Below are 26,318 nucleotides of genomic sequence, written 5' to 3'. Positions count from 1 at the left end.
CAGCATCAACATCAAGTACCTGCCCATCAAAGAAACACATGAGAGGAAAAAAATATAGAAAAAAGAGACGAGAAAAACACATGCTATTAGTACATAGCAAGCACATCATTCTTTAACAAACAGCATCAAGGCATCACTACCAAAGGTAAGTATCTTGATTCCACTCTCTCATTAGCATAATATGATCAAACATGTAGAAGTTGTGAAAGAGCTGGTTTATAAGTGAAAGGTGGCCAGTTAACTTGGCCACCTTCGCTCAATCAACGAGAAGGAGACAGTTAGACCTTACACACGTGGAAATGGTCAAGTCAAGGAAAAGGAGAGATGTGGTTAAAAGTGGTTAAGCTATGGATGCCTGAACTGAGAGTTGATTACTAGGTGAGGAGAATAATGATGTGGTAGTGGGTCCAACGGTCGAAAAATAGATATTCATACCTCGGTTTCCATCACACCACCCCACTCAAATCATGCATATGAGGAAATACACATTGATCCACACGAAAATTCATATTCTCGAGGCTACACACTAGAAAAGTCGCTCTTGTCCCTCAAGCAGTCTAAAGGAAAGGCATAATTCATCTTTTCCATGTGTAGGATCACCTACATGATCCTAGAGGAAACCCTACAGGATCGTACATGAGATCCTACAGGATACAGAACAACACCTACAGGATTGATAGTGATTAGTTCTATAAGGGAAAAATAGAGGTTGGCTTCATCAAGCAGTGATAAGGAGGTAGGCTCTATACTTTCCCACAATTTCCAAGTGAAAAGAATATGGAAAAGCATTCTATTGTGTTGAAAATGATTGCAGTCTAGGGGAATTATATACACAGAATTTTCATTTAAAATTCCTCATTCATTAAATTTGGTATTAGACATATACAACCCTCCATCCATCAAAAAAAATGATAGGGGATTTAATCAGAGGGATCCCATCAACACAGTGAGCATTCATCAACACCCTCCTGTACTAGAGATATTCACAATGCACAATTGGATGGGTTTCTTTGAGAAATTCAGGGGATATGATGATGAAATAGAAAGATATTTTTCTCTCTCCCTCATTCCATTAATTAGGACCCATGCCACTGTTGTGGTGAAAGGCCTCTCTATAGGAATCACCCCTAAAATCATAGGCAGAATCATCACCCTTTCTTTAGGGATGACTTAGAGAAAGGAGGATAAGGGAAAATAGGCAAATTGCAAAGAAGAAATTATTTTTAGAAGGAGTGGAGGCCATGGAAGACAAAAACCGAGTCAGAAGACAAATCCTGCCATATCCTTGGAATGAAATTAGATACCACCTTATTAAGTATATCTCATGTGAAGGTAGGTTCAGTGTGGTATATGAATACCATTTTAGGATTCTCCTAGAGTTGAGGTTTGGAGTAGACACACCTCCTAAAAATAGACTTAGCATATCCTACTTCCTTCTTCAATCAGTGATATATATGAGCATTAAGGTGCAGGAAGAAAACCATTAACAAATAGCCCAACATGGGTTAATTAGGCTTATCATAGAAGATGCCCTCCAAAACCTCAAGCTCCCTATCACATGGCCAAATTTTAGAGACATGCAGACAAAGGAAGGCATAAAAGCACCTGAGTATGACAAAGGCCGCACTGCGAGTGAAAGAGATGAATAAGAAAGAGAGAAGGAGGAAGAATAAACATAGAGGGATGAAGAGGAAGTAGGTGAGGAAGAAGAGGAAGAGAACGATAAGGAAAGTGGTGAAAAGATAGAAGAAGATGCAAAGGGGGAAACTGATGAACAGACTGAGGAACTAGAGGGAGAAGGAGAGGAGAACGACAAAGATGAGAAGGGGAATGGAAAATGGGAGACAGAAGACAAGGAAGAATCGCCTGGGGTATCCCCAGCACCCACTGAGAAAGAGGCAGCAATTTCCCTCACTTCCTTTAGCACCCCTATCAAACAAAAAGGGAAGAGACAGAGACAAGCTCTACTGTACTTTAGGACAAGAAAGTACAAGAATAAGGCAAGGAAAACATCAAAGTACCACCATGGTTCCTATTGTAAATGAAGACTCACCCAAACAATAGGAAACGATAGCTCCTCTTATGAAAAATCGAGGAGAAGGATCATCAGGACAAGACACTCCCAAGTTTTCTATCACTTGTGTTAGGAGGCCTGTCACTAGATCTACCTCATCCAAAGGGAAAGGCCTCCTACAGGATACACAAAAGGACCTATAGGAAGCAGAGCCAATCCTACAGGAAACTATGCTAAACCTACAGGAAAATCAGAAATTGGACAAAGAAGGGAGTATGCAGCAAGAACTAAAAAGGAGGATCCAAAGCTAAGGGAACCTACTCCTCACCCTAACCTTGAATCATACTATATTTTCATTGAAGGGCACAATTGCATTCCATAGAAATCTCCCATCCCATTATTCTATAAGCTTGAGAAACGAAGGGCAAGATCACATAGATGGATGCAAATTGTCAAATCCATAGTGGAGGACATAGGTAACATGCAGGAGAAAGTAAAGGAGATGGGAAAGAGAACTGAGTAGCCTGAGGGACATAAAGGCAATGATGAAAGCTCAGTTGGAGGCAAAAAATGCATGGTTAAGACAACATGTAGAAGAGAAAGAGAATGAATTGGCATCTATGGCCAGTCTATCCTTATAGGTAATCCATTGAAGGAAGCCAACTAAGTCATATGCATTGTATCTTAAGGAACATTGGCTTCACTTCCAAATCAAGGCTTTAGCATAGAGAGGCACTATGCCATTCCAGGATTACAGACAACTCATTGATCTTTATGATCAAAGCACATTGTAGGATAGGGCTAAGATGTTTGAGTACTACCTACATAACTTAGCCTTGACAGATCTGAATGTCTCGAACGCTAATTCAAAACTAGGGGACTTACAGTTGATGGCTTTGGCATCGTGGATGAACCATGAGGAAGCAAGGGCTACAGTAATGAAGAAAATAATGGAAAGCGAAGAAACAAAACCTCTCATGATAAGCGTTGAGCAGTCAAATCCAATGGTTGTCATCAGCACCCATAACTTGATTGCAAATGACCGTCAACTTGCACCTAGGTACCTCGCTTCCCAAGAGTAAGAAATTGCACACTTTGAGGACATGTTTAGGTTGTTAGGGGATGATATTATGTAAGCCTTCCATAGGAGATGGAACAATCTTCCCTACAGCTTGAAAATTAGAGAGTACCATTCTCCTCAAATAATGAGAGAAGCATTGAATAGGACACCCATGGACAAGCAAGCTCTCCAAAGACTCAAAGTCAATTGGATTGGATTCAAACTCAGTCAACCATTTCTCTTAGGAATTTTGGAAGGAAGGAAGGAAGAGGAAGAGAGAAAGAAGTGGGAGGAGATAGAAATGAATGTAGGATTCTATGCACATGAAGAGGAAACTAGAACAAAAGCATGGGATGTCAGGGAGGCCACTAGAGAGATGAAGGACATGTATATTGATTGAGTTGCTCAGAGGATGAGAAAAACATTTTGTACGGGGGTGATGATAAGCCTCATAATTGGGTAAATATATGGACCTTAATCCACCTCCCAGGTTATTCAAATCAACTATTAATAATTTAATACATATTTTGATTGTATTTTTCTTAATGAGATGAGTGAAAGTGAGATATTATGCCTAGTGGACTAATATGCATTGATTGCAGGTTTTTGAGAGAAAATCTTGGAAATTTTGGCTAACTAAGGGCTAAAACTCGAATGAGAGAAGGAGGAGATATTGTAGGAGCTAGATCCTCCTCCTTTACTCCTCACTCATTTGAATATTCCTCTAGAAATCACACTAGCTCGGAGTACAAGCAACCAAGTCATGGAGATCAAAAGGCAGCTCAGTGAGTGATAGTCAAAGAGCTAGTTTATCTTGAGTTTGGAAGCCAAGCCTACCTATATTTAAGGAATTAGTTGGAGACTTCAGTTGTATAAATAAGAAGGCCTAGAGCCTCATTAGGATCCAAATTTTTGCTGTAAAAGCACTGGTCATTTTTCGAGTTCAGGACTTGTGGAAGACATTGTTATGTAATTTTTTCTTTTGATAATGAGAGTGAGTATTTCCTTGATACAAAAATGAGTTGAATCAGAGGGCTGAAGCTCTTGGGTTAGGACCCAACCCTATGATCAAAGGCTCCTCTTCTTTCATTTGTATGCTTAGTTGATTTCATAGTTGAATTGTCTTTAGCATTATTTCATTGCAAGTTGTTGTGGATTTGATTATTTTGCTTCCATTTGTGATTTACTTCACCAGTAACTTAGAATAGGTAAAGGAAACTCAAACATCTGTTGGTAGGTGTATTTTTCCTCACTCCTTCCTTTAGGGATCATGGTTTGAAGAAAGAAACCCTGTGCGGTGCCAAAAAGACAAAATTCTAGTTTCTCATGAAATTTAGGGGTTTCTGTACTTAGGCCAGCATTTGATTAGTTTGCAAGTATAGGATTAAGTTATCAATTCTTCTATCTTCAGTTTTAGTTCAGGTCTCATCAAGTTTTCATATAATTCTGCAATTTTTCCTCCCATGAATGAAGTAGGTAGCTAGCTCATGAAATTCTATTTTCCTCAGTTAATTGAAATCCTTCTTGTTTGCATGACTTAGGGATAAATGTCAATGTTTGATCCAGTGCAGGAGTTTCAAAGGTACATAGAGATTTCATGATCAGGAACCCCATCCCAACTTCATCCATACATGATCATTCCTTCCTTTCACCAAAACCCTCACCAATTTCATCATTTCACAAGAGAAATCCTCTCAGCTTCTTGAGCAAATATAGCCATCTCCCAACTCTGGCTTTGAGTTATGAAGTAGTACTAGGCAATCCATTGCCTCATTTCATCCACCAAACACCTTTCCTAAGCCTTCCATCACTTTCAACATCCCTCCTTTTTCTCTTGACAGTATCCTATAGGAATAAAGGGTATCTTGTAGGAATTCAGGACATCTTGTAGAACACATTAGGACATCCTGCAGGTTGACCTGTAGTGGCCTATTTTGACGCTGAATTGTGGAAAAATCTCCTAGGAGGCTATAAGAGGGCCCCTACATGTATCCAAATCCTTCTACCATTCACCATCATCATCAGTCCCCCTGCCACATAACCAAAATAAGTTATCTTTCACACTTACACACAAAAAAAGACAAAAAGAAAAACAAAGCTATTTTGGTCATTTACATGCACAACAGTAGAATTCTTAATGTTTCATTTTGCATGCTTAGGAAATTAGGATTGCATATATGTTAACTTAGCACTCTTTTGAAGAAAATCCTCTTAGAAGTTAGTTAGAAAAATGGTGTGCTATAGCATTTGATTTCAGTCTTTTTCTTCATTGCAGTAGGCAAGCATTCCCTTAGTGTAGATTTCTCTTTTCCTCATTGGTAATCACTCTTCTTATGAATCCATATAATTCTAGTTTGAAAAACCTTAGTGGTCTATCATGAGCTTAGAAGTGACAAAGAGAATACCCATTGAATTTGCTTTTGTATACAATATTTTCGCCTCCAAGTTTGTATGAACCCTGGGTTGATAAAGTAAAGTTGGTAGCCCCAGGAGTTGCAGCATTCTTGTTGCAATACTGGTGTTCATCACTCTAATATTATTATTACAAGTGAAAGTTTCATCCATACAAACATCACTGATGACCACCAGCCCCAATAGTGGAACATTATAGTCAAGAACACCTCCTCCTCCAAAGAAGTATACTCACTCTACGCTACATACACTCTCAATCCTTTGCTAAGACTAAGCCTAACCAAAATATTGGCTCCCAAAATCCTGTTCTATGAGTTATCATGTTTTATTTATAGCGAAGGGTGGGGTGACACTTGAAATTACCCTATGTGACTCTTAGACTACCCTCATGACTCTTCAACATCTTTACACATAAATCATTAGATAACATGATGAGCTTTCACATTCCACTAATAACACTTGGAATTCACTTACAACATATTTAAAAATAATATTACATTTCGACATGTACTCATGTAAGACAAAATAGGCTAGAGACAACCTAACAAGACAAAACACTATGATTCTGAAGTTAGCCAAAAGACCAACTCGACACGCTCCACTTGGTGGTTCTCCATCACATATTGATGCAAGCTTGTTACTATGTCATGATGTCCCCAAGCTACTTGATGGTGCCCTTCCGATAGCGAACTCTTTCCTCCATGGAATCTGAGTATATGGTCATGTAACCTATATCCAGCTCATTCTTAGGCATGTGCATCATGATTTTGACCATGACAGGACCACCAATGTGCTTCTCCATGTTATATGTGCTTAGCTCTATGTCTTCTATGGCGGCCTCTTGCTTTACTTCTCCATGTACTCATTGATATTTAGCTAGAATTGGTTCCCTTATCTAGCCTCAGTCAGGGAACTGATTGATGGGATGATGTGAATTGTAACCATGAAACCTAAAATATTGTACAACTATGCATATGAGGCATGTAAGTTGCCGACGAATGGGGCAAGCTGCTTGTAGTTCTCGATCACTAAGTTAAGCGGGGCTACTTTCTACAACATTTTCCACTCTTGTACATGGGTGATGGAAGCATGTATGTTCTTGAAATTTTTAACAAAATCTTTGCTCCACTATTGTAAGCCATGAATACAAACAACTTCTTTATGCATGATGAAAAATTCTTCCTACAACTTTCACATGGTACTCTTAAGTGTTGATACTTTAGCACCATTTTCTTCATCTCTCCCATTGTATAAGCCGCATTATGCATCGATGCTCGGAGTTGTGCTACCTCTTTCCTAGAAGACTGCAAGTTATTTACTAGTCGTTCATTTTCGACCATGAGATACTTAACGTTTGAGCTTGTTTCTCCTGCGTAGGCCAAGATAGCTTCGAAAAGGGTACTTGGATGTTGCCTTGTGTCTGACACTATCATCCTTTCCTTAATGAATGCATGTAATGCATGATCATCCAAAAATTGCTTCCTTCGTGCTTGAACAATCCTCTTCTTTAACTCGTCAAATGATAAAATGTACACATCCATGACCAAGTCATCATTAAGGAGAACAACTTCTCCTTGCTTGCTCGAGACTAGTTCTAATACTAGTGGTGGTCGATATTGAGAGATGACCTCTGCTGCTCTTAGCATAAGGTAGGCTTCTTAATTTTTTCACCCTTCCTACAACTCCATGTATCTCACTTCAACCAGTTGCTCAATCTGTGGAGCAAGCTCTTGATCCTACATTTGTTCACCCTCTCCTTCAACTGCTAGTTGTTCTGACTCATCAACCTCTATGGGCATTGTTTTCTCTCCCATCATACCTTTCCTTTGTTCCTCTTTTTGTTTCTACTTCTCTTCTCTTTCCCTCCTCCTCAGCTACTATTCTTCCTTCAACTTATTCTTTGTATCCTACAACTTATGTTCTCCTTCCTACAACCTCTACTTTTCTCTCTTCCTTCACTCTTCTCTCTTTATCTGTTGCTCCCTATTTTCTTATGCTACCAAAGCTTCTTTATTTGTGATAGGATCTACCTTCATCTTGCATATTTTCTCTACCTCTAGGTTCTTAGCATTCTTCCTCTTTCCCTTGTCCTGGACTAGATTTTTTCCTATTGTTATTGTTGTTGTTTCTTCTTGAGTTGTTGCTATCTGAAGAGAAGCTTTCCAAGTCATTGCTATACTGAATGGTACATTGAGTGTGGATGCATTATAATAATACCTCCAAGGGTCCTCCTTTGACCAACGAATGTCCCGTGGATTCAGGGGAAGTACATTCTTTCATAGTTGTCCTTGAAAATATCTCGGGGATCATACAGATTAATGTCCTCGGTGCCGAACTCGAATTTTACTATCTCCTTAGCCTTGACATCTGGATCCTTCAAGCTCTTAATCTCATACAATATGATCTTCAAAGTAAGAGTGGGAAATGGTGCTTTCGTCTTCTTATGTAGTCCTGCATACAACCCTGTGGAGAGGTTATATGAGACCTCTTGAATGACCAACTTGTGAGTGGCATACCTTGGTAGAACATGTAGAGGCTTCTCTTTGCCATACACTCTGATGGAGGTGCCACCTCGTGAGGCATACAAGTCTACAATGTTCAATATTGCCTTCATTTCTTCTTGGCATATGCAAGTTGGTTCCTGCTCAAAGATGGGCTTCTCCAATGGGATGATAAAATGGTTAGTTACCTTTTCCATCACTGCTCAATAACTGTAATCATAAAGAAACTTTCAATAAATGTTGATGATAGTATCCTTTGGTGTCCATGTCCAGCTCATGCTAGGAAGTGATGATGGGCACAGATTGCATCAAGTTTGTATGCAGACATGTAAAATATTTCTTGTTCATTCTTTGGTAGATTTTGAGCATTAGCCACATGGATATTCAATTGATGATACATCAAATTGGACAAGTTGAATGGATTTCCATCATTCACTAACTAGTCCAACAAGACTAACCAACCTTCAGGAAAGGTTTATGTGTTCTCTTAACTATATATTTTGCAGGGAAAGATGATCAAGAATTTATAACCCTTCGAATGGACTTTTTCCTTTAAACATGATTGGGTGTCTGTGTAAAATTTGATGGCTCCCTTACCCAAGGCTTGATGATGTCGCTAGTGTTCACAAAGTTGTGGGTGACATAGAAAAATGAGTCCATGTGCTTCACTTACATAGGTAAATGATACATCTACTGAAAGTTCTCCACCCTAAAGGTGGAAAGATCTATCGCGCCAGAACTACTCAATCTCATTGTCCATTCATTTGTGTGTGAGACTATCCAACTGATAATGTCTGGACATGGGAAAATAAGGTACCTGCATGCAACCTTGTATAGGCCTGGCCACTATATGATAAGGTAAGCTTATTCACCCTCTAAGTATTCCTTGAAATCCTCTTCAAAAGAATCTTTGATTTGATCCCATGTTAATTTTGTACCCTTCTCAATGGACAACAGAGTGTCTGCATAAACTGACAGATTAAATGATATCTGCTCAACTACTTCCCCAATGCTTCTCTCGATAGTTTCATTTGATGAATCTCATTTAAATTCCATGCTAACTATAACTTCTAGAGAGATGCTCAACAACAATTGTAGATGTGGGACAAGGAGGACACTCATGGCAAGAAAATGTCAGCATAAAAACCAAAGCCACTTTAAGACAAGACAAAGTGATAAGCATGGCTCGTGACGGGACATATTTTGCAATCCTTATTGATAGAGCTCATTGGTTGCCTATGGAAACTACACATTGGAGGGTCACAGTGGTCAATCAGGAAGCTTTATGACTAGAACTGCACAATGCATAGTTTATTCTTGGGTGTAGGCTGAGAGAGACAGTCTGCAATGCACAGTATTAGTGCCCATGCTGGGAGGCTAGCTCCTAGAACGGCACAGTGCATAGTTGGAGCTAGGCTAGGGATGGCCTCTGTGTAATTCTAGAAGTCATAACAGAGGCCTTGATCTCCCAAATTGCGCAGCACATTTAGTGGAGTGTGAGATCTGGGGAAGAGGGGCCCCGATCTATCCAACGGGAGTGTGAAATCAAGTAGATCTGAAGGACTGTGTGATGTTGAGTGCATATCTGACTAAGTGTTGATGTTTGCATTTGAAACAAGTAAAGGGATCAATTAAACTGATGGAAAATGAAGCATGTGAAAAGAGTCATCACAACGACGACCTTTGGTGCAAAAACTGGAAAACACATAAAAAACTTTTAAAGGAAATCTAAAACTTCAAACAATAGTTCTACAAGCTATAACAAGTTAAAAATGAAACAGACATTCATATGAATACATGAAATAGTACTCTCACAAGGTAAACAACAAAAGGCGCCAAAAAAGCGGCAAAGGACTAGAAAATCAAAACTCACCCGGAAAAGTGACAACAATCACACTAAAGATTCCATGATCTCCTCGGGAATGGAAGAGGTCAAATATTGGATGTGAAAATGAGCTCTAACAATGTCTATTAAATATTTTTGGTCCAATTAGGGTTTATGATGCAGATGCCACAAATCAAGGAAAAACCAACACTTCGCAACAGTTTCCAAAAAACTCAAGTGCCTCCTTCAAGCTACTAAAAATAGATCCTTATTTTTTAGGATGTTTGTTTTTTTTACTTTTTTCTTTTTCGGGAAAATCTGACATGCATTTCCCATAGCGATTACATTGTTCTGGTAAGAGAAAAGCAACTCTCTGGCTCATGCATTGTGCAATTTCTAGGTTGAGTGGCTCTAGGCTACCTCTCATGTTCTGCACAATTTCCTATATCAAGGATGGCTTCTAGTTAGTTCTACACATTTCATGGGCTCAAGGCCCACTATCACTGAAGAGTGCATAATTCCTAAGAGCAATGCTAATATCCCTCAAGAATTATCGAGATCTCTAATGCAAGTCCGAAACTATCGAAATACCAAGTCAAGAGATTGACTTGTGGGTTCGAAAAAGATCTAAGTGAGCAAACACAAGTGAATATTGAAAGAATAAATATGAGTCAAAACACAAGTACCTGGACCTGTGAAAAATGAGTTTTGTGGTTTATAAGGGAGGCTCGAGAATTAAGCATGGGAAAAACTTTGGAGGGTGGTGGTAGCCGCTACAACAAAGTAGGATACACAAATCAATGATTAAGATTTGTCTTGAAAGTAGTTATGTCTTTTTCATACTTTTTATTAAATTAATTAATAAAAAACAAATTATATGAAGAAGTATCATATGAAATGAGTTATGGTTTTTTGGGAATGTTGAATTGATAATCCATAGTAATGGCCCGTGATATTATAACAAAACCTATTTACAAATTAAGAATCTCCACAATAAAGTTGGGATAAATATATTTAATTAAGTTTTAATATCAAATTTAAATTAAGATTGTTATTGATTTATTTTTTATGTTTTTGAAAAATAATAATAATAATAATGATAATAATTTAAGTTTAGGATTATGGCTAAATTAGATATTAAATTGATGTATGATATGTTTTCATTTAAATTTTATAAAGGTATATATATTTTAATCCTCTTTGAACTTGAACCAAACAAACACATACTCTTAACTATTGTTTAATATATATATATATATATATATATATATATATATATATATATATATATATATATATATATATATATATATTAAATTTCTCTCCATTATATTTATTACTTTGTTAATATGAAATTCATATTTATAATTTCTCCATTCCACATACAGAACAAATATATGTAAAATAAAAAAATCAATATGTGAAAAAATTCCAGAATATAAATCTACATGACATACTTAGTAGGTACTCCTTCAAATTAGGAGTGAGGAGTGTTTACTTATTGCTTCAAATTAAAAAAGGGCAAAATATTTACTCACTCATTATTAAAGAAAAGTAAAGCATAATAATGAAATTCTTAACAATGTTAACATTCAAAAAATTATGACATTAGTTAAATAACTCACTTTCTTTTGTTTTTGCTGAAGCAAGAGTCGTACCTTCTATTTCATTATATCTATTAACAACTTACATAATATACAACATTCCCATAGGAAAATAGGGCCAAATAAAAACCAACCGCTTACTGCCAAGGCTAAAACATTGAACCTCGGTCCTCAAAAAAACTGCCATAACCTCAAAATACAAACCAAACCGAGACCATTTGAGCCAGAGACAACAAGCAATTAAAAGGTTATAAATGCACCCAATGAGGAATTAGGGTAACAACTTAAGAGGATTTTGGGTCTAGAAGGGGGATAGTCCTCGAGCATGTGGAGCACACAAAAGCCACCGAAACCCACCAAGGCATGAAACCTACCCAGAACAGTGCAATTAACCTTGACTGTCGATCCTTCATGCCAGATCAAATGGCGGAGGATAATATCGCAACACCAAGTAGCCCAGTGATTAACGCCATGATAGCCTTCCTGGACCCACCAAAAAGCATGATTGATCTTGACCGTAGATCCATCTTGCATGATCCGACAGCCGAGGTGCATATCGCACGGGCCTAACATACCGAAGATTAGCATGTGATGAAGGTAGTATTCCTTCACCGTACTATGACACATGTTGGTTGGTGAGTGCAATCGCTCCCAACTCCGTAAAACCACTTCACGTGTGAAAGGCCTACGATGGACGATAAACCACCTCCCGAGCAGTATTGCATCCACATAAAGGAAGACGAGGGTATTAAGGCTGTCGTGTAAGCTAGAGTTCCGGCCCCACTTACCGTATCTTCTCCACAGACACAAAAACTCTTGTAGAATGAAAATCCCTTTGTTCAGTCGACTATCCACGGAACTATATCTGCTCAACAACTCTGATCTAAATCTTCTGTGTTCATATTGTCTAGGTTTGGGGAGGCTGACAGTGCCCTGAATCCCCAGAATATACTTACATTTGAAAAAGCACTGCATAAAGAATCCAAATCAACTCGACCCCACCTCTGTGACCTTGTTTCGAAACACCATTATGTCCTCATCTGCCTGGTCATGACATTGCGCCCTTAATCTATTCAAAGGCATCTCATGCCAACTCATTACAACCCTGCTATTGTCACAGAGCACACCTTGATTGGCCAAGATGTTTGCCAGTTTGTTAGCTATCCTTTGCACATGGTCAAAACTCACAGTATGTAAACCACGAAGATGCAGCTGAATCCTTTCAAAGACCTGGAGTAGCCTCCATTGTTTTGAAACTTTTTCTGCCTCCTTGCCATAGCTGATTCTTTTGACCGAGTTTATGATTAACTCTAAATCAGCTTCGATAATGACATTCTAGAGATTATCCTGCTTCAATAATTCCAAACATTGCTCCAGAGCCATTAATCCACCATATTGTTAGTTTCTCTTCCCAAATGGCAGTGGAAAATGAAAAGGAGACTGCCATTTTCATCCCTTAACACCCCTCCACAACCAGCAATACCCGGGTTATCTTTGGATGCCCCATCAATGTTTTATTTCAGAAAGCACTGAGGGGGAGTACGCCAATAATCCTACTTAGTATCCATTTTCAAAACCTTCCTGTCTAGGCCCTGTGGAATAAGCACCTGCATACCTAACTTGCAAAGAATCTGTGATTCAGCCTCTGAAGGAGGATTTTTGTGGAAAGTTCGCACAATGGTATTTACTGTCTCCTTGAGTTGTCTTAAGATTTGCTTAAAAAGGCATTGGGAGGAACATTTTCCATTCTTGAAGATTTTGTTGTTCCTTTATTTCCAAACAGACCGAATTATGAAGCTTGGTGTTAAAGCCTAGGCTAAGCCCAGAAGCTCAAAATTAGAGAAGTTTTGTCTCCAATTGATAATATTATTGATAATACTTCCTTTGTCCCTATCTGTTTGCTGGAAAATAATGGAAAATGTATCCCACAACCAAGAGGTGAAAATGCAATTATTGACAAGGTGCTCCATTGTTTCCTCTTGGGCTTCATAGAGCTAGCATCTAGAATGGCCCAGAACACCCCTCCTTCTAATGTTATCCGCAGTTAAAATTTTCCTATGATAAACCAGCCACATGAATAGTTTAATCTTCTTCCAGCCTTGATGTTTCCAAATGTTCTACCAAACCCTGTCCGAATCATTGGAATCCAGCTCAAGGAGAATGTGTTTTTCCTCCTTAAGATTGAAGGTGCCTGCATTATTGATGCCCCATCTAAGTTGGTCACGCCCCCCTGTCACTAATATTTTCCTTTGTTCCAATATTATCATAAGTGTAATCTTCTTTGGATTTCAGTGGACTGTCTTCCCTGTGATCGATATTCTTCCAGGTTCTCCATTTTCCTTCACTGTTGGTTTGATCCCAAAAATCTTTTACCTTAAATAATCGTTTGGTATCTGTTTCTTTCTTGAGGTATAGAAGGTTCTCTCTTAATAGTATAGGTTCTTTTTGCCATTTGTCCTCCCAAAACAAAGCAAAATCACCCTCTCTGATTTCCCGGAAGCTGTTTTTTTGTACTAAGCCTCTATTCCCCCAGACCTTATTCCAGATGTGTGAGCTAGACATCCTTACTAGATCATTATCTTGCCAATTGCTGGCGTATTTTTCCTTCCAAATTTTAGCCCACTGCGCCTTTGGGTCTTTAACCCAGCGCCACCATAATTTTTCCCCTAAAACTTTACTTAGTACTTCCGGATCATCCAGTCTAATACCCCCATAATCTTTGGGTTTGCAGATCTTCTCCCAGGTCACCGAGGCCCATTTATTTTTTTCCTCCCCCATACCCCAAAGAAAGTCTCTTTCAATGGTTCTAAAAAGTTGCAAAACTCCTTTTGGAGCTGGAAGTGCTGATAACATGAAGACGGGGATTGATTGGAGAATAGCTTTTGTAAACACTAACCGACTAGCCAGGTGTAAAGATCTACATGTCCATTTTGTAATTTTATCCTGCATCTTATTAATCACCAGCTCCCAAATGCCCTTCTGCAAAGGCTTATCAGTAAGAGGAACTCCCAAATATTTCTAGGGAAGGACATCTCTTTGAAAGCCTCGAATCCTTAAGATATTTTTCTAAGTAGCTGTATTGGCATTAAAGAAAAAAATATTAGATTTGGAGAGATTAACTTCCATACCTGTAGCCATGGGAAAGTCAGAGAGGATAATTTTGTATGCTACCGCTTCTTTGACCAGGGGATTCCCTGCAGCATAGTATCATCAACAAATTGTTGATGAGTCAAAGCCTGACCAGTCTCTAAAAATTGGAGGCCTTTGATATTACCAACGTCTTTCGCATGCTTGATAGATCTACCCAGTCCTTCGAAAGGGAGAGAGCGGATCACCCTACCCGAGGCCTCTGGAAGGAGTAGAAATCGTGGAAGGAGAACCATTAACCAAAATTGAAAAGCTGGAAGAAGTGACCAAGGCCATGACCCATGTAACCCAATTTTGATCAAACCCAAAAGCAATAAGGACCCTCCTTATATATGACTAATTCAGCTTATCATAAGCTTTGTCAAGGTCCAATTGCATAACCATACCAGCCTTCCTATTGCTAGTCAATGAGCGCACCACCTCATGTGCTTGAATGATGTTATTGAGAATTTGTCTACCCTCCAAATAACCAAATTGCTCTACATAAACTAGAGTAGGAAGAAGTGGTTTGAGTCTATTAGCAACAACCTTGGATATAATCTTGTAAACCACATTGCACAAGGCTATGGGTCTAAACCTATCTGGAGTCTGAGCATTGTCCTATTTTGGGATCAGGGAGATCAAGGAAGTATTGAGCACCTTCAAAATAGTTCTATTCAACCTGGAATCTTCCACTACGTTCAGAATATCATGTTTAACTATATTCTAGCAAGCTTTAAATAAATCCACATTGAAACCATCAGGGCTTGGAGCTTTACCATTCTTCATTTCTTTGATGACCTCACTAACCTCCTCTTTTATCACTGGCCTATTGAGATTGAAATTATCCTCTCTAGTAACCAGTCTAGGAATATGCCCAGTTAAATCCCTGATAAAATGCTCTCTATCTAAAATGGTTTCCTGTGTTATTCCATGAAAGTGATGAACTAACACATCTTCTATATCCTCATGGGAATTATGAATATGACCTCCCTCATCCTTGATCAAAGAGATCCTATTATGAGATCTGTGTGCTATGGTTGATCTATGGAAAAATCTAGTGTTACACTCCCCTTCTTTCAGCCATTGAACTCTGGATTTTTGTCTCCAAACTATTTCCTCTTGTTTGCATAAATTCTCCCAATTTTTATGGTGTTTGGTGACTTGGTCATTTCTATCTTTATCAAAGCCCTCTGAGATAAGGGTTTGATTGAGTTTCCACATTTTATCTTCAACAACATTTTTAGCTACAAAAATATTGTGAAATTCATTCTTATTCCAATCATTAAGTCTTAGCTTGATGTGCTTAAGTCTTTTGTGAAGTTGGAACATACTTGTACCATGAATATGCAGGTCTTCTGTTCACCAATTTGTAATGTTGTTGATGAAATCGGGGTGTATTAGCCAGATATTCTCAAAGCGGAAACGTCTGTTCTTGGGGGTACCAATGCATTGAACCTCAAGTTGAACAGGGCAATGATCCGAGCCTCCAAATGGGAGAATACTTGCTATCATTTCTGTTATCACTCAAGAAAAAATATTTTAAATTCTGAACATCAATTTTTTTTTTTTGTAAAGGTTTGGTGTTAGTCTGAGTTTAGTTTTCTTTTGAAACAGGACTTTCTTCAGTGACCACCATGCTCTGCTTCAACTCAGCAATGTTTGTGATACCTATTTCGTTAGGGCGGGCAATGTTGGCTTCAATTCTACGGCTTCCAATTACCCATGGCATTAAGTGCAACGATCTTTATGCCTTCGATATCGGATGTTATGTCATTTGGGTTGCAGCAGCTAGAGTTGGATATTTAGTAGACTATTTGAGAGTTCACAACTTCAGAGTTCTTTTCATGCAGTTCATAAAATGGTTTTTAATAGTTCTAAAAAGTTGTATTGTTCTATCATTGTGGATCATCGTGACCCCTGTTTTATCAGACCTTTGTTTCATCTTCTGGGTGTAGTCTCTTTGCGGGTTCCTGTGGATGAAAGTCTCATGTTTCTTCTCTATCAGGATTGGGCTTTTACATTTATCTTTCTCAAGATATGGAAAAAATTGGTATTGCTGGGTCAAATGGTACTCCTTACAGATGACAACTGGCGAATAAAGTTCGAGCAAGTCAAAGCAGATGGGTTTTCTTACTTACGTGGATTATGGGTGCTTCGCCAAATTCTGTCATCAATACTCGCAAAACTTTTGACAACACTCTATGTGCCATATGTCTTTGCTCGTGATTATAATGAAAATTGAATAACAGCAGTTATCATGACAACACATAGCATGAATGAAGCACAGGCCCTTTGTACATGCATTGGAATTATGGTTGAGGGCAGCTCTGTTGTCTTGGAAGTCCTCAACATTTGAAAACACGCTTTGGCAATTCTTGCTTGTGCAATCCTTATTCCAGTAAATGCTACAGGAGGAACTTTAGTAAACTTAAAGAAAAAGCTGGTCTTTAGTGACATTGACAAACTTTCAATATCAAATGTCCAGAGTGGTTCTCAAAGGTTTTGGGCTCATCTATTAATGGCGTATGTGTTTTCAGCATGGACATGTTTTGTGCTTTACGTAGAGTATGACAAAATAGCAAGCATGAGGCTGCATTTCTTGGCTTCACAACGTCATCGTGCCGATCAATTCAGTGCCCTAGTCAGAAATGTGCCTCCAGATACCGATGAGACAATTAGTGAGCATGTTGATCATTTTTTTTTCCGAGTTAACCATCCTGATCACTACCTCACTCATCAGGTTGTCTACAATGCTTGTTAAGAAGAAGGAGAAAATAAAAAAAGATGGCTTGATTACTACCAGATCAAGTATTCCAGACATCCTGAAAAGAGGCCCACAACAAAGGAAGGTTTTCTTGGTCTTTGGGGTGAAAGAGTGGATGCCATTGACTTTTACACAACAGAAATTGACACTTTGGTTACGAAAATAGCAGAAGAACGAGAACGGGTACTGAAAGATCCTGAGGCAATCATGCCTGTTGCATTTGTTTCATTTAATACACGCTGGGGAGCTGTTGTTTGTGCACAAACACAACAAAGCAAGAACCCAACAATTTGGTTAACGGAGTGGGCCCCTGAGCCTAGATTCGTTCAAGATTCAATTTTTTTCGGGAGATGCAGACTTTGTATTGGTTGCCAAACTAGCATGGTTATCCAGTGAAGAAACAGAGTTTGAGCTCAAGTTATGCCAACCTGGTGAAGCTTCTTGTGTGGCGCATATAAGAGACAGACTGAATGCTGATGAATCAAGTTCGAATGTTTCCAATGGAGCTCCATAAATACTTCAAAAATGGCACTTGGAAAAGATAGTTAAATCACTTGCACCAGATCGTTGTGTCTTTGGCTCTCGTAATGAAATACTTGATGAAAATGTCCATTTAAGCCAAGACCAACTTCTACACAGGTTTCTTCATTTTCATGACAATCAGCAAATAACAACTCAAGAACACGAATCAACCAGTAATCCTGAATGGATATAAGGAGAGCATTTTGTGCATCAAGCCCTACAAAATTTTAGGTTGTCGTATGCATTAACAGACATAACTCCAGTGATGAAAAACTTGTCAAGAAGTGCGAGGATCAACAAGTCTATTTATGCAAAGTTTAAAGTAGATGAGCCAAAACTATGTCAAGAGCTTGCAGGACTTTGGAGTGGAATATATGGCCCCCATGGTGTGGAAGTAGTAAATGTGTCATATACAGATGAAGAAATCATAGCCACTAAACTCCTTGGTGGTCCAAATGTACCTTGCGGTAAAGTGACTTTCAGAGTTACACTTTCCTCAGAAAATACAGATGCTCCAGTGGATTTTCCGCTTACACATATAGCACCTCGACAGGAGAATGCCTTCAAGATTTCTATAATGTACAAGGGTCATGGCAGAATTGCAGAAAACAACTACCGCCGTGATGTATACTGGAGCAATCTGGCCATTCCATTTGTTGCAATCACAATTCGGAAACTACACATGGGTGTTACATTCTTTTTCCTTGTATTTTTCGTCATGATCCAAATTGTAGCAGTCCAGTCATTGGCCAATCTTGATTGAATTGAGAAGGTTGCTCCCTTCCTAAAACCAATAATAGAGGTGAAAATTATCAAGTCATTTTTTCAAGGATTTCTATCAGGGTTGGTTTTGAAGATATTTCTTATTTTACTTCCTACTATCTTGATGAGCATGACAAAAATTGAAGGTTATGTAGCAACATTTATACTTGAAAGGAGAGCTGCTGCAAAGTATTATTACTTTATGCTGGTGAATGTATTTCTTGGAAGTATAATTACTGGAACAACATTTCAACAGCTTCATGCTTTTCTTCATCAATCTCCAACATAGATACCAAAGACTATTGGAGTTTCAATACCAATGAAAGCTACCTTTTTCATCACTTATATCATGGTTGATGAATGGGATTGCATTGCTGGTGAAACTCTTCGATTGAAGCCATTAATCATTTTTCATCTGAAGAACATGATTTTGGTGAAGACTGAGAAGGATAGGGAGAATGCCATGGATCCTGGCAGTGTCGGTTTACCAGAAGCCCTTCCTCAACTTCAACTATACTTTCTGCTTGGACTTGTTTATGCAGTGGTCACACCAATACATCTGCCTTTCGTAGTCATCTTTTTGGATTTGCATACTTTGTGTATCGACATCAGGTTATCAATGTGTATAATCAGGAGTGTGAGAGTGTAGCAGCATTTTGGCCTCATGTTCATAGTCGTATAGTTGTTGCATTAGTAATATCACAGCTACCACTACTTAGCCTGCTAAATAAAAAAGCAGCTGAATCCACGTCTATACTTTTAGCCCTTCCAATGTTGACAATTTGGTTTCACAGGTTTTGTAAAAGTCGTTTTGAGCCTGCTTTCCGAAGATATCCACTGGAGGAAGCCATGGCAAAGGATACTTTGGAGCAGCTGAAAAGAATATTTAAATATAAGGAATCCAAAGATAGAAAACTTTTGGTATTAAGCTGTGTTTTGGAATCACATAGCAGTTTCGTAGCGCGCTACAAATTTGCTGAAGAAGATGACTAATGCACAGCAGCTTCGTAGCGCGCTACAAAACTGCTCAAGCTACACAATCCAATCTCAGTCAACCGGTTTTGAAATACAAACGGAAATTTTGAAAAGGGAATATCCTCAAGGGACCATCTGAAGCTATCAACATTCAACAAGGTCAAGACAAGTGGAGGACACATGTATCTGAATCCAACTCTAAACTTTTTGTCATAAAGTGAGCACATTTACTACAGTCAAAGATATGTCAAATAACTTGGAAGAGCTTTCGCCTTCACACATGAAAAAGGTTGACAACACATCAAGGATGTGGCAATATGATATATTTTGGATAATCGAAGGTGAAGGGCAAGGTTCTTTGGATTCGAACATTTTGAGGCAAACCAAAGACCGATAAACAGGGGTAATTTCCTATGTTTCAGGGGAAACGGAGCAGATGTGACATTGAAGACCAACATGGAGCTTTGAAAACCCACCATAGCCAAACTAAAAAGGGACCAGATGTCAAAGAATGTGAATGATTGTAATCAAGGATATTATTAGCATAATATGGAGTTAGACTCCTACTTGATTTAGATCTCTAGAAAGTCTAGTTGCAGTTTGTTACATTTAATAGGAAGTTAAAAGTTGAACAGGTGTCATTAGAAATAGATTTCGAGTTCCCCTCAGGTTTGAGGAGGAATCTCAGTCAGGTAGAAGAACTCTATAAATAGGAGAAATGGAAATGTAATAAAGAGGGGAAATTTATGTAAAAAAGCTCTGTTATCAAGCTTATGTTAAAACTCTGTTTCTTTTGGTAATACAGTACTGGCTTCTGCTGCTCAAGAATCATAGAGAGTTCAATGTATGAGTTCCTTTTGTTGTCTACAGTATTATGACTATTTGATTACTTATAAATCACTTGCAGTGTTCTAATTTCCTTCATATACTCGTAAACTGTCCTTTTTGTGTTTGGTGTACTCTACCTATATTGAAATTTGAATGCCTTGATTTTATTGCAAAGCCAAGTCTACTGTTAATGCTAAATGACATATGACTCCATAAGCCCAATGGATGCTTGTTAATTTTGATTCCACTAGCTTTATTCATATTTGTTTCACAAAGAGTTAGCCATCTTAATCATAATAAAAAACATTCAATCCTTTGAGAGAGCCCTCTCAGGCTAAGGAGGCTAAGCCTTAGCTAAAAGATTGTTTTGAAATAGTTACTTGAAGTCTTCCTGGTCTGCAGCCTTCCAGGGATTGATTTTGAGATAACATTTTGGTGCATCTGCCAAGAGCCTGAAGATTATTCATTCCCGAAATCAAGAGGCTAAACTTCTGAAGGTAGCAGGAGCTCAGAAGAATTTTCGAGGCTGCATATCTACCTTGGCGACTCCATTGTTGAGGAGTTCAAAATTCATAGATTCATGGTGATTCCACTGGAGCTATGAAGGACCCAGATGCTACCATTCTTATTTCAAGGTATGCATGCATAAATTTTTTAGGAATTCATGGTTTCCCAAATCATTTTCCCAAAGACGCATATTTTCTAAGGAATGGTCTAAAATTCAATGGAGAAGATTTGAGTTTAAATTTGAAGCATATATCAGATTTCTGCGATTTTACCGAGCTTCTTAGAGTTAAACATGAGGATGTTTGCATTATGTTGTTCTATGGTTCATTTCAAGGGAAATGTAAACGGTGGATTGAAAGCTTTCCTGCCAAATCCATTAAGTCATTTGAAGACTTTTGGTTTATGTTTTTGGAGGAATGGATAGATAGATCAAAGGTGGTGGCAAACTCTCCTTCAATTCATGGTTTCAAACAATGGAATGATCATCATATTAATGAAGAAATAAATGAAAATTTTTCTTTGTCCTTGTCTTCTTATCTAAAATCACTTGACTGCAAGACGAAAGGTAAGATGAAATTTTTGGATGAAGTTGCTAAGGACATTGAGAAAGACATTGAAGGTCTACAAGGTCAAATTCAATCATATAGTCTTCATGTTGATGTTCATTCTTTTCAAAAGGTTTCTATGTAAGAACACAAGGAGAGGGTGTTGCTTCCTTTCTCTTTCGTGATTGAGGAAGAATACACTGTTATTGAAGATTAGTTGGTGCAACCAGAAAGTTATGAGACCCATCAAGCTGATCATGTATTCTGGGATCCTACAGCTAAATACATGGAAGAGTTTTACTCTCCAGTGTTTCAGTTTTTCTATGAAGATCAGAGGAAATTTCAATGGCAGTGGTCATCACAATATCATAGTGGCTTTGAACTCCGATGCAGTCAAAGAAATCAAATTTAGATAAGACAAATGATTGGCTACATTGGAAATTTCACATTGATTGAGCTGAAAGAAGTTTGAAATTGATAGGGTAGGTAGGTAGGAAAATGTAAAGAAGCTCATGGTCGACTGAGCATTTTTCAGTAGATGTAGATTTCTTTCTCTTACAGCGATCATCAAGCTTAAGCCCGAGGTGAAGGCCCAATAAGCTTGAAGGGTATGCTTGCCCATCAAGTATATGTTCGTTATAAATAGGACAAACCATTGGACCTGCATGTTCTTAGTGTACCACAGGGGCACACTATCCCAAGTGGAGCCACCTGTTATCACTCAAGAAAAAATATTTTAAATTCTGAACATCAATTTTTTTTCTGTAAAGGTTTGGTGTTAGTCCGAGTTTAGTTTTCTTTTGAAACAGGGCTTTCTTCAGTTACCACCATGCTCTGCTTCAACTCAGCAATGTTTGTGATACCTATTTCGTTAGGGTGGGCAATGTTGGCTTCAATTCCACGACATACAATTACCCATGGCATTAAGTGCAACGATCTTTATGCCTTCAATATCGGATGTTATGTCATTTGGGCTGCGGCAGCTGGAGTTGGATATTTAGTAGACTATTTGAGAGTTCACAGCTTCAGAGTTCTTTTCATGCAGTTCATAAAATGGTTTTTAATAGTTCTGAAAAGTTGTATTCTTCTATCATTATGGATCATCGTGACACCTATTTCATCAGACTTTTGTTTGATCTTCTGGTGGTAGTCTCTTTGCGGGTTCCTGTGGATGAAAGTCCCGTGTTTCTTCTCTATCAGGATTGGGCTTTTAGGCTTATCTTTCTCAAGATATGGACAAAATTGGTATTGCTGGGTCAAATGGCACTCCTTACAGATGACAGCTGGCGAATAAAGTTTGAGCAAGTCAAAGCAGATGGGTTTTCTTACTTACGTGGATTATGGGTGCTTCGCCAAATTCTGTCATCAATACTCGTAAAGCTTTTGACAACACTTTGTGTGCCATATGTCTTTGCTCGTGATTATAATGCAAATTGAATAACAACAATTATCCTGACAACAAATAGCATGAATGAAGCACAGGCCCTTTGTACATGCATTGGAATTATGGTTGAGGGGCGACTCTGTTTTCTTGGAAGTCCTCAACATTTGAAAACACGCTTTGGCAATTCTTGCTTGTGCAACCCTTGTTCCAGTAAATGCTACAGGAGGGACTTTAGTAAACTTAAAGAAAAATTTGGTCTTTAGTGACATTGAAAAACTTTCAATATCAAATGTCCAGAGTGGTTCTCAAAGGTTTTGGGCTCATCTATTAATGGCGTATGTGTTTTCAGCATGGACATGTTCTGTGCTTTACGTAGAGTATGACAAAATAGCAAGCATGAGGCTGCATTTCTTGGCTTCGCAACGTCGTCGTGCCGATCAATTCAGTGCCCTAGTTAGAAATGTGCCTACAGATACCGATGAGACAATTAGTGAGCATGTTGATCATTTTTTTCTCCGAGTTAACCATCCTGATCGCTACCTCACTCATCAAGTTGTCTACAATGCTTGTTAAGAAGAAGGAGAAACTAAAAAAAAATGGCTTGATTACTACCAGATCAAGTATTCCAGACATCGTGAAAGGAGGCCCACAACAAAGGAAGGTTTTCTTGGTCTTTAGGGTGAAAGAGTGGATGCCATTGACTTTTACACAGAAGAAATTGACACTTTGGTTACGAAAATAGCAGAAGAACGAGAACGGGTACTGAAAGATCCTGAGGAAATCATGCCTGTAGCATTTTTTTCATTTAATACACGCGCGAGGAGCTGCTGTTTGTGCACAAATAGAACAAAGCAAGAACCCAACAATTTGGTTAACAGAGTGGGCCCCTAAGCCTAGATTTGTTCAAGATTCATTTTTTTTTGGAGATGCAAACTTTGTATTGGCTGCCAAACTAGCATGGTTATCTAGTGAAGAAACAGAGTTTGAGCTCAAGTTATGCCAACCTGGTGAAGCTTCTTGTGTGGCGCATATAAGACACAGGGTGAATGCTGATGAATCAAGTTCAAATGTTTCTTATGAAGCTCCAGAAATACTTCAAACATGCCACTTCGAAAAGATAGTTAAATCACCTGCACCAGATCGTTGTGTCTTTGGTTCTCATAATGAAATACTTGATGAAAATGTCCATTTAATCCAAGAGCAACTTCTACACAGGTTTCTTCGTTTTCATGACAATCAGCAAATAGTAACTCAGGAACAAGAATCAACCAGTAATCCTGAATGGATACAAGGAGAGCATTTTGTGCATCAAGCCCTACAAAATTTTAGGTTGTCATATGCATTAACAAACATAACTCCAGTGATGAAAAACTTGTCAAGCAGTGCGAGGATCAACAAGTCTATTTATGCAAAGTTTAAAGTAGATGAGCCAAAACTATGTCAAGAGCTTGCAGAACTTTGGAGTGGAATATATGGCCCCCATGGTGTGGAAGTAGTAAATGTGTCATATACAGATGAAGAAATCATAGCCACTAAACTCCTTGGTGATCCAAATGTACCTTGCGGTAAAGTGACTTTCAGAGTTACACTTTCCTCAGAAAATACAAATGCTCCAGTGGATTTTCCGCTTACACATATAGCACCTCGAGAGGAGAATGCCTTCAAGATTTCTAGAATGTACAAGGGTCGTGGCAGAATTGCAGAAAACAACTACCGCCGTGATGTATACTGGAGCAATCTGGCCATTCCATTTGTTGCAATCGCAATTCGGAAACTACTCATGGGTGTTACACTCTTTTTCCTTGTATTTTTTCTCATTATCCCAATTGCAGCAGTCCAGTCATTGGCCAACCTTGATGGAATTGAGAAGGTTGCTCCCTTCCTGAAACCAATAATAGAGATGAAAATTATCAAGTCATTTCTTCAAGGATTTCTACCAGGGTTGGTTTTGAAGATATTTCTTATTTTACTTCCTACTATCTTGATGAGCATGACAAAAATTGAAGGTTATGCAGCAACATTTATACTTGAAAGGAGAGTTGTTGCAAAGTATTATTACTTTATGCTGGTGAATGTATTTCTTGGAAGTATAATTACTGGAACAACATATCAACAGCTTCATGCTTTTCTTCATCAATCTCCAACACAGATACTAAAGACTATTGGAGTTTCAATACTAACCAAAGATACATTTTTCATCATTTATATCATGGTTGATGGATGGGCTTGCATTGCTGGTGAAATTCTCCGATTGAAGCCATTAATCATTTTTCATCTGAAGAACATGTTTTTGGTGAAGACTGAGAAGGATAGGGAGAATGCCATGGATCCTGGCAGTGTCGGTTTCCCAGAAGCACTTCCTCAACTTCAACTATACTTTCTGCTTGGACTTGTGTATGCAGTGGTCACACCAATACTTCTGCCTTTCATAGTCATCTTTTTGGATTTGCATACTTTGTGTATCGACATCAGGTTATCAATGTGTATAATCAGGAGTGTGAGAGTGTAGCAACATTTTGGCCTCATGTTCATAGTCGTATAGTTGTTGCATTAGTAATATCATAGATATCACTACTTGGTCTGCTAAACACTAAAAAAGCATCTGACTCCACGCCTATAATTTTAGCCCTTCCAGTGTTGACAATTTGGTTTCACAGGTTTTGTAAAAGTCGTTTTGAACCTGCTTTCCAAAGATATCCACCGGAGGAAGCCATGGCAAAGGATACTTTGGAGCAGCTGAAAAGAATATTTAAAATATAAGGAAGCCCAAGAAAGCAAACTTTTGGTATTAAGCTGTGTTTTGGAGTCACACAGTAGTTTCGTAGCGCGCTACGAAACTGCTGAAGAAGATGACTAATGCACAACAGTTTTGTAGCACGCTACGAAATTGCTCAAGCTACACAATCCAATCTCAGTCAACTGGTTTTGTAATACAAACAGAAATTTTGAAAAGGGAATATCTTCAAGGGACCATCTAAAGCTATCAACTTTCAACAAGGTCAAGAAAGGTGGAGGAAACGTGTATCCGAATCCAACTCTAAACTTTTTGTCATGAAGTGAGCACATTTACTACAATCAAAGATATGTCAAATAGCTTGGAAGAGCTTTTGCCTTCACACATGAAAAGGGTTGACAGCACATCAAGGACGTGGCAATCTAATATATTTTGGATAATCAAAGGTGAAGGGGAAGGTTCTTTGGATTCGAACATTTTGAGGCAAACCAAAGACCGATAAACAGGGGTAATTTCCTATGTTTCAGGGGAAATGGAGAAGATGTGACATTGAAGACCAGCATGGAGCTTTGAACATCCACCACAAGCCAAACTAAAAAGGGACCATATGTCAAAGAACGATAATGATTGTAATCAAGGATATTATTAGCATAATATGGAGTTAGACTCCTACTTGATTTAGATCTCTAGAAATTCTAGTTGCAGTTTGTTACATTTAATAGGCAGTTAAAAGTTGAACAGGTGTTATTAGA

General features: G+C 38.4%; 3 pseudogenes; all 3 read left to right on the top strand.

Moving 5' to 3' along the window:
* Positions 1-16,944: 16,944 nt before the first annotated feature.
* Positions 16,945-19,678, top strand: LOC149180962 (hyperosmolality-gated Ca2+ permeable channel 1.8 pseudogene; annotated as a pseudogene).
* Positions 19,679-22,543: 2,865 nt separating this feature from the next.
* Positions 22,544-22,885, top strand: LOC149180961 (putative E3 ubiquitin ligase SUD1 pseudogene; annotated as a pseudogene).
* Positions 22,886-23,147: 262 nt separating this feature from the next.
* Positions 23,148-25,592, top strand: LOC149180960 (hyperosmolality-gated Ca2+ permeable channel 1.8 pseudogene; annotated as a pseudogene).
* Positions 25,593-26,318: the final 726 nt, after the last annotated feature.

This window comes from Pinus tabuliformis, chromosome 3_2 (assembly GCF_031772625.1).
Source record: "Pinus tabuliformis cultivar Carrire ecotype Pingquan chromosome 3_2, CPIR1, whole genome shotgun sequence".
Lineage (NCBI taxonomy): Eukaryota > Viridiplantae > Streptophyta > Pinopsida > Pinales > Pinaceae > Pinus > Pinus tabuliformis.
This window is presented reverse-complemented; position numbering and strand designations above follow the sequence as displayed.